The following is a 10,102-nucleotide window of genomic DNA, read 5'->3' as shown; positions in this document are numbered from 1 at the left end:
AGTTGTACAAGCCCCCAATAAAAGCATTTTAAAAGGGAAAAAAAAAAGATCCACGGTATCATCAAGCTTCATAGTACCTGGCCCAACCACCTCTTAGATTGTAAATACAGTATATACAAAAGAAAAGACCACTTGGGTCTGTTACATAACATTTTATCAATCACGTGGAATTTTGTTTCCCAAACTCAAAACCAGAGCCCATTCCAACTCAGAGCGACCCGATATGGCAGAGTAAAACGGCCCCTCTTTCTCCAAACTCTTTGAAGTCCTCTCATACGTTGGGCCAGAACCCCATATGAAGATAAAACTTTTGACCAAGGTCCAATGGGCATTTATCATCCTACAAGGCAGAAAAAGACTTCAGATAGCTTCACTTTAATTTTACTAGCTCAGCCCATACTCTTGCCTGTTTTGTTTTCTGGGCATCTCGTGGGCTCCAACCATTGAAAAGACTCAAGAATTTGTCTTTGGCCCCATTTCCCGCTCACCTTCATCCATGAGAACCACCTTAAAGTAATCCCTACCATTTGCCCTCTTGTCCCAGGGAGACTCTGGGATCTAGTCTCTCACTTCTGCATGCTTCCTCTTAAGAAAAGGAACCCAATTAAAGACAGGTTATCTCATGTGGCAAAGAGATTCCTGGCCATACTGCTGCATTTGGATCTTGGCACCCAAGGATTAAAGTAGGACAGTGGTTTCAACTTCTAAATCACCACAACCCTAGGGAATCCGAGTTGTTCCACTAGAGTACAGTCTCTAAGAAGCTCCAATTCCTGATCCAGACGTGCCAAGCCTTCTGTTACAAGTGGCTTGTTGTTCACTTCAAGGCCACAAACGAAAACTTGAACCTCACCCTTTCATCTGTCTTGTATGGTCAGAGTTGCCGCAGCAACCTTGAGAGGCCACAGAAGGAGGCTTCATGATCAATGGCCCGTTGCGCAGGCACCCCCAGCGGCACCCTTTTACTGGAGAAGAAACAAATGCCTACGCTTCAGTCATGCCTTGAGGGCCAGTCCCAACCAACAGAGCAAAAGATTGCCCTAATCACCTACCACTGTCATCAGCGCGGCTGGTGGCCCAAGATTTACCATATGGTAAAGCAACAAAGACATCCTTGAAGCACCAACTTGGGAGACTCAAAGTCCTCTATCTTTATGGCAAATTCTATATAACCTTGGAATCTATATTAATGACCTTATCACTGACCTTTCCCAGTATCAGCATACTTACCCCATTCCTTTCATAGCCATCTCTCCTGAATATGCCTTATAATACGCTATTCATCTCTACATCTTTATTTTCAAATATACTCATATAACCATGTCAATCGAAACTCCAAAACCAAATTCACTGTCATTGTGTTAATAACTCATGGAGACCCTATAGACAGAATAGAACTGCCCCTGTGCGCGGTTCTGAGACTGCAATTCTTTACAGTAGAAAGTCTCACCTTTCTCCCTTGGAGCAGCTAGTCGTTTCAAACTGCTGGCCAGTTGGGTTTTGCAGACCAACTCCTAACCACTACACTGCCAGGGCTCCAGCCCCATAGATCAGATAGTCTAAAACCACAATTCTAATGCTCTTCTCTTTTGTTGGGAGGGAACTCTGAAAGCTGCAGTTCTCGACCTTAGTTACAAAATGAGAAGCTTAAAAACATGGAGATTTCCAGGCACTATGAGATTCTAATTCTGGCACGCTTGGTCTGGGTTGAAATGTGCACACTGGGATTTATAAAAGCGTCCTGGATGATTCTAATGTAAAGCATGTTGAGAACCTATCTTAAAAGGGGCCTTTCCTCCATTAAGGACCACAGCTTGGTGAACAGGGGCATAAAGGAAGTGGCGGACTTAGGGAAGAAACACACTTGTTGATCCTACACGGTTTGTCAGGTTCTATGCTAGTAGCTCATGTATTCTTTTCAACAGGACTTCATCTAGTCTTTACAATAATCCTATCAGGTAAGATCAGGTAAGTACTGTTTATAAACAGAGGAACTGAGGCCTGGAGAAATCACACAGAATGAATGGCAGACTCAAGAGTCAAAGGTCAAGTCTGATTCCCAAGTCCACACACTTTCTGTGATGTTATTCCTCGTACAGTTGGATGTATCCACTCCCTAAAATAAGATGCATCCGCCTCTAACACCCTATTTTATGGCATCCATGGCTTTTTCCTGTAGTATTTCTCCATGACATATTTCTCCATGAACTCCACACAGACAGCCCAACGGCCAAGAGATCCTTCAGGCTGCCCAAACCAAGCTAAGTACTCCAGGGAGAACTTCTTGGTAAGGGACTATCATTTATACCTGGAACCTTTTTCACCACTGTTGGCTTCAATCCTGTGGCTCCTCATACTGATAAAGCTATACCACTGCCTATCCAGAAGGAAAATTGCTGCCAATACCAAAATGGGCTCTAATACCTAGCCAACTGGGAGAGTAGAGACTAGCATTGTGCGCTTCTGTGTGCAGAGGGCACATCTGGGAAAACTTGTGGCTAAATCTCGCAGTTTCACTCTATGAACTCCCTATTTCATTCTGGCTGGAGGGTGGGAGTAGTGGGAAGCAGTAGGAAGCAGTGGGTCCCCATTGGAAGCAGGACACTTCAGGTGTTGGGTGATACCTTTCAGATACTGCAGGGCAAAAGTCAATACGTGTGTAGGTGTCCCATGTGTCCTGTGAGGGGAAAAAAGAGATCAGATTAGTGAGATCTCTAATGACACTTCCAGAGACCTGACTCCTCGTACTCCGGCTGCTCTTCCTGATTGTCCTCATAGCTCTATATCCTTGTTTCTGTCAGTCACCCAGGGACTGCCCAATTTTCATCGTCAACATCATGGCCTAAAAGGGTGGCTTCACTTCCTCTTTGTTTACAAGCATGCATTTGGTACACACTATTTTATGGGAAATTCCCCTCTATGCCAGCACCTCTCTCTTTCCCTGGCTTCAGCTCTCCGAGGGTGATGGTCATTGCCTTCTTTTACCTCTTAATTTTTCCCATCTTCTGCTTCCTCCTGTTTTACCTTAGTTCAATCACCCCATCTTGGTTTGCAGCAAAACAATCCCCCTTGGCTCCTCAAAATTACTCCTTGTGTGGCACCCGGGGTTATCTTTCCGAACACATCAAATTCGTCGCCCTGATTTTTATAATCTTGATCAGCTCAGCTACTCCTTTCCTTCCAGATTCGTTAAAATGACTCACAGACTTCCTAGCCAATAGATAGTAATCATGCAAAGGGGGGAGGGGGGTCGCCAAGCACAAGGAGCTCTGGCTGCGAGAATCAGGAATAAAGTCGTGTTGTACAGTTCACTTCAGTGCGACGCACCTCCCCTGAGAGCCAAATTTGGTTGACTTTTACCGGGTAAAAAGTTTTGAAAATGTTTGCGCGCTAAAAAGCTTAGCCGGGCGCATGCGCATACCCACGGCGAGGCGCGGGGCGGGGCGTGTGCAGGGGGCGGGGCGACTCCCGCTGCGGCAAATCCCGCGCCGGCACGCCAGTCTCGCGTTGTTTGGGGGAAGCTCCGCGGTGGAAGCGCCTTCTGCGGCGTCGTGTTATCTTTTTTTCCCCTTTCCCTTCATTGAAATTGCGGCGCCAGTGGACTCGTGTTGCAGTCAAATAAAATAGGTGGCGGCGAGAACAAACTAACTCCCCGGAGTGTCCTGAGCCCGGGAGGCTGCCCACCTGGCTCTTCAGGCACAAAGACCCCAAACCAGAAGAATACAAGAAAGTACAGGCTCGGGGGAGGGGGCCATTTTATGACCTGAACCCTGTACACACCTGTCGTAGGTACCACCGTTTTATGTCTCTTCGTAACTGAAGCATGCCACTGGCTGCCAAGCCGGCACTCTGCGCCTGCGCAGGAGTTTGTTTACCAAGTTGGAAGCCGGCCCCGGCCCTGCGCTCCGACCGAGAGCTCTTGACTGCTTTGCTTTTTGAAGTGTGGTTCATGATGAAACTCGGGTTTTCAGATAGGAAACCCGATTAGGGGCCAAACTCAGGAAAGTTCAAGTGTAATTTTGAAAAGGGGAAAACACGAGTGGTAAAGAACACAACACCTAGAAATCAAATCGTGAGCCTTGTCAGAACGCTTAGGGAAGATCTTTAGAATCTAGTGAATGCCAGGAAGATGTCAGCAGCATTCTAACCACAACTGAGGGGCAGCAAGCGGCAACAGTAAACCAAAAACATAGTTCCCTTGATAAGAACTGTTGGAAAGCAGCACCGTAGTCTAAAACTCAGGCTGTCTTCAATCAGACCTCGAGCGACAGCTGCATGATTAAGACCGACTCCTAAAGCGGAGTGAAAAGGGAAGTCATGCAAATTTTGAAACTAAAAAGAAGGGTGTCTCTAGAAGCAATAGCTAGAAAAAGCACGAGTCAAGTTTTTCAAAAATTATTTGAAGGCCCTTTGGCTTTAGAAAGGATTCCTGGTGGTGTCTTACCCTCTGGGAAGAAGATGAGGCTTTCTGTTCAAGATTTACAGCCTCGGAACCGCAGGGAGCAAGTTCTGTGCCCTGTCGGGTCTCTGTTGATGGCCATGGAGTTGGGTTCCTTTGTGTTGTTTTTGTTTTGTTGGCTTTGAATGGCAACAGCGCTTATAGAAAACGAGGTCTAATAAAGTTTTGTACTAGAACGATAACTAGACCAGTTTGAAAACAAAAGGAAGCAGGCAAGCTAATTTTTAAAAAAGTATCCTTATGAAAGAATTTCTCAGGATACATTTGCACTTAAAAACAAAACAAAAAGCTTCAATAACCGGTAGAGTCCATTATGTTTACCAGGCTCTTTATCTTAGACTTGAATGAGAGTATAAATGTTAACAGTTTGGCTGTTTTATTAGACTTTCTAAATTAAAAAAAAAAAAACATTTTATTAGGGGCTCATACAACTGTTATCGCAATCCATACACACATCAATTGTGTAAAGCACATTTGTACATCATTCTCAAAACATTTTCTCTCCACTTAAACCCCCGACATTAGGTCCTCATTTTTCCCCTCCCTCCCCGCTTCCCCCTCCCTCATGAGCCCTTGATAGTTTATAAATTGGTATTTTGTCATATCTTGCCCTGCCCGATGTCTCCCTTCACCCACTTTTCGGTTGTCTGTCCCCCAGGGAGGAGGTCACACACAGTTCCTTGTAATCGGTTCCCTCTTTCCTACCCATTCTCCCTTTACCCTCCCTGTTTCGCCACTCACACCACTGGTCCTGTAGGGCTCATCCGCCCTGGATTCCCTGTATTTTCAGTTCCTATCTGTACCAGTGTACATCCTCTGGTCTAGCCAGCCTTGCAAGGTTGAATTCGAGTCATGGTAGTGGGAGCGAGGAGGAAACATTTAGGAACTAGAGGAAAGTTGTATTTTTCATCGTTGTTACATCGCTCTAAATTTTTTTACATGAATAATTTTAAGATACTAATTTGTGACAAAAGGAGAGTTTTTTAGGTAACCTGATCTTAACTATAGAAAATAAAGGTGATTTATGCAAAAGGCCGAAATTTTAAAGGCTCTGCACACTTCTATCATCATGCATAGAGAATCCTTCATCTCCAAAAAGCAGCCTCTGAATTTTCTCATTATTTTAATACAGAGTAAAATGTATTACTCTGTGGTTACTCTTAACAGGAATTTGTAACAGTGTGGAACTACTTTAAAATCTATTGTCTTTGGAAAAATCCGTTGTCTGGAGGTACATTGACTTGTTCAAGATAAGGCGATGGCCAACTTTTCTAGATAGGTTGAACTGACATCTTTTTCATGAGGGAAAACGTAGATAAGGTGAATGAATTCTTTGTTCTCCCTAATAATTAAGAAGACTGACTCATAAAGCGGCTTCCTTTGTCAAGGCAATCAACAATTAGAAGTACTTTCATCAAACATGTGGAGATGGCTCAAAGGGATATTAAGTATGGGAGTTAGATAAAATACTGATTAAAAACGGAATTCTTTGACACTTCACATTCATTCACGTGTGATGAAAATGGCACTTTAGAACTGGTGGTTGATAAAACATTTTCATTGAAAAAGAACTCCTTTGATGAGTAAAATAAACTGATTGATTAGTGGCTCCGTTACACATTTCATCTACCATATGACTCAGAAAATACACTTATCAAAATTTTCACACATTGATCATGGTATTGACTCCCCTGCCACTGTAAAGCGGTGGAAAAACTAATGCCATTTGTGTTCACATATTTGACTGAATCAGAGTTCTTGAATTGACCTCAAGACAAATAAGCGAAATCGCTGAACAATAAATCCGATATGTGTTCCTAGTTATCCAATATTGGTTCAATCAACACAGTTGGATCGTAATTATTAACTGAAAATGTTGTAACACTTAAAAAAGTGATTACCTATAACAGGGCCAAACAGCAGTGTGTACATAAAATCCTTAGACCCAGGGCTTCAGAGAAACGCTGCTGCTGCTTTTCACTCAAGAGCTGTGGGTAATCCCAACACCCTTGTCAGCTAAAGAGCGAATGCTGCTGTATGAAATGTCCCATCCAGAAATAGAGCTGTGTAGGGAAAAACAAAAACATAGTGCTGTCTCTCTTATCAGAAAGTGAAGTCTTTCCTATTTACCTTCAGAGACTTGCCTGGACTTGCCTTTGCCCAGAGCTGTATCATGTGACTGCCCCTAGCCGTGAGGAAGAGGACGGAAGTGTGTGCTGGGAAAGGAGTCATGCTCTGTAAAGCGGCACACTGAAAGTAACAGGACTTGATGGGACTCTAAGGAGCCCTGGTAGCTCAGTGGTTAAGCACTCAGCTCTGTGGGAGAGGGATGTGGCACTTGGCTTCTTTGGGGACTGTTGTACACTGTCCTCTGTGAGTCGGAATGGCTCAGAAGCAATGGTTTGTCTTTCCTTTTTTGAAGGAAATGCAGGTAAGGAGGACCCTGTGCAAAATGTTACTTCAGAGCCATAAAAATTACGAGGCTAACAGCAATGCTAACAATTAAATCTACACTGACATCTGTCTCAGCGCCACAGTTAATCCTTCGGAGCTGTGCTCTCCAACATGGTTTACTATGGTAGCTGCAATCTATGCTTGGCTGTGGAACACTGGAAATGTGTCTAGTTCAAAATTGAAAGGCGCGATATGTGTAAAAAATACACACCCGCTTTCAGAAATTTGGTATAAAAGAAGAATATCAACGAACCAGTAATTTTTATATTGTTACATTTGAAATATCATTTCCCCTCCATTTTACTTTCACTTTTAAAAAATGTGGCTACTAGAAAGCTTACAATTGCATCCGTGTCTCATACTGAATTTCTATTGGACGGTACTGTTTGGAACCTTTGAGCTTAGGGCATTTGCTTCCAATTCAAATCCATTCTCATCAAAATACCAATCAGACCCAGAATTTCGGCCCTCACTATCAATCAGTTTTTCCACGACATGGGAAAATGGTTTCACGCCTTGATTTGCATTTTGCACCTTCACCACAAAGCTGAAGGCTGTGAAAAGCCTGTAGGTTCTGTCTTTGTACTAATGGGAAGTGTTCGTGCAGAGCTGTCTACATGTTTCTTACTTTTCTATTGCTAAAAGATTTCTACTTCATTGTGAGAAGGATTGCTGGGCCGGATTGCAGAAAAATGTTAGTGTTCTGGGAAAAAACATGACTGTCAAAAGAGTGGGTACTATTATGTAATTGGTAGCTATCTTTGGACAGTGTCCGTGAACAGCAACAGGAGAATAAGATGAACTCTGGTCACCAAGTGAACATTCAGTACACCGTCCCATTGGATGTACTGACTTACCAGCATTCCCCAGTTAAAATCCATTGAATTCTTATAACCCTTTCTGAAATTCAGCTCTAGATATGAGGCTATTCCTAATTTGCCCTGCTAATCTCTTCTCGATCCTATCATTTGTAGTATACATATTTGACTGTGCTCTGATGTTATCATGTCTCTGATTGTCATACATAGACTAAAACTCCCCCATTGACAGTCAGGATTGTATCTTACTTTTCACAATTCCTCTTGATGTTACGTCTCACAAAAGTTGAAACCAGAAAACAAAACTATAGCCGTCAAGTCGATTCTGACTAAAGGCTGGAAACCCCATGTGGTACGGAATAGAAGGGCACCGTAGCGGTTTCTTGCCTGTAATCTTTAAGAAAGCGGATCACCAGGCCTTTCTCCCATGGCACCAATGGATGGGGTTGGGTCGCCAACATTCAGGTTAATAACTGATTGCAAGCCACTTTCTCCATCTAGGACCTTCCTACAAGCCGTTGCTCGATGCCTCCTAGTTGATTGTGACACTCATCTGTCCCATGTGACAGAGTCGAAGTGTCCTGAGGGTTTTCTCAGATGCAGTCTTTACTGAAGTAGCTCACCAGATCGGTCTCCTGATGTTTTCTTTACTTCTCCATCTTGGTAAATGTGCCAAACAAGAAATCAGTAAGGGATGTTGCGTTGGTCTGCGTAGACTAGAGAAACAAATCCATGGACACGCATATGTGTATAAGAAAGAGATTTCTATACAAGAGCAATTGAACATTGAGAAAACTTCCCAGCCCAGTCCGGATCAAGTCCATAAGCCCGATATTAGCCCATATGTCCAATACCAATCTATAAAGTCCTCTTCAGACTCACAAAACACATGCAATGATGCTGAATGTAGAAGACCACAGGCCAGTGGGTAGAAAGTCTTTGGATCCAGTGTCATTGGAAACATCTCAGTGTTGGCAGGGATCTCTGTATCAGGGTGGGTTCATGTATCTATAGGTCCAGCTGCTATGTCTCCCAGGGTGTGAGCAGAGAGTGTCCCACCTCCACGGAGCAAATACCAGATTTCCCAGAATTCTCAGGAACAGGCCATACCCCCACAGAAGCCTCATTGGCTATGATCGATTGACAGACTAGACTCCACCCCTTCACTCATAATCCTCTCAAATTGACAATGATATAACTACCACAGATTTCTAACACTGACATTTAGAACATCATAACCACATCAGAAACACTGAGAAGCCAGCATTCATGGTAAGTAAGGGCCATGATGAACTTAGTGCCAATAACCCAGGAGTCCTGGTGCCGTAGTGGGTTATGAGTGAGGCTGCTAACATAAGGTCAGAAGTTCAAAACCACCAGCTGTTCAGCAGGAGAGTTACCGTCTCAGAAACCCACAGGAAGGTTCTACTCTGTCCTATCGGGTCACTATGTGTCAGAATCGCCTCTATGACAATACGTTTGAGCTTTGAACCCAGACATCCAACTACACCAGTCTATGTCCTAGTGATCAAGGCACTGAAGGGTGATAATTGAATTCTGGTCTCTTGTTCTTTTTTAAAACTCTGGGTGTACAGTATGAAAATGCACTGGCCCATTTTGTGTTGTAGTTGTTGGAAAATTATCCCATTCACCTTACAGTCCTGATCTTGCCCTTTCAGACTTTTTTTTGCTCCCCAAACATAAGGAACACTTAAAAGGAACACAATTTGAGTCCCTCGAGGATGCCGTCCTGACATGGTGTAAATCTACGAGTGCAAAATTCGTTAGGGAAGGGTTAGTGGTGAAAATTGCACCTTCAGAAGTGGATAGACCCAGATGGAGGGTATATTGAGAAACAATAGTTTCATAACCATTTCTCTTCTTGTAGGCAGTGCTTTTTAGACTAAGTCCCACCTTAAAACACAGCTCTTGATGGGGAGCTCATGCCATGACCTGGCAGTGGGGTGCTTTCTCTAAGAGCCTGTGGCTTTGCTGGGCTCCACGACTGTCCTGTGTAGCATCTCTGATAGAATATGAAGGGGGTACCCCTCCCCACAAAACTGGGGAAAAAAGTTCCACTGGCCATAGCTTTCATAGTACGTGTTTTTCCCACTAGCTGAGCATCAAGCAACTCGCGCTGAGGTAGTGCACCCAGTGGTGTCACCTGGGAAGGTTCTCTCTGGCCACAGTGAATTTTTTCATAAAAGCAGTTTCGCTCCAACCTCCTTTTTTGTGATGGCTGATTTAAGAGAACAGTGTGCGGCTGTGAAATTTTGTTTCCTGCTAGGGAAAAGTGCCGCAGAAACACAGCTTACAAGGATAGCACTATATGGTTTTCTCATATCGAAAAAAGGTAAAATGTCATTTGATG

Source organism: Echinops telfairi, unplaced genomic scaffold (genome assembly GCF_000313985.2).
Source record: "Echinops telfairi isolate 266 unplaced genomic scaffold, ASM31398v2 ScPeMD7_1957;HRSCAF=2489, whole genome shotgun sequence".
Taxonomy (NCBI): Eukaryota; Metazoa; Chordata; class Mammalia; order Afrosoricida; family Tenrecidae; genus Echinops; species Echinops telfairi.
Note: the sequence above shows the minus strand (reverse complement) of the source record.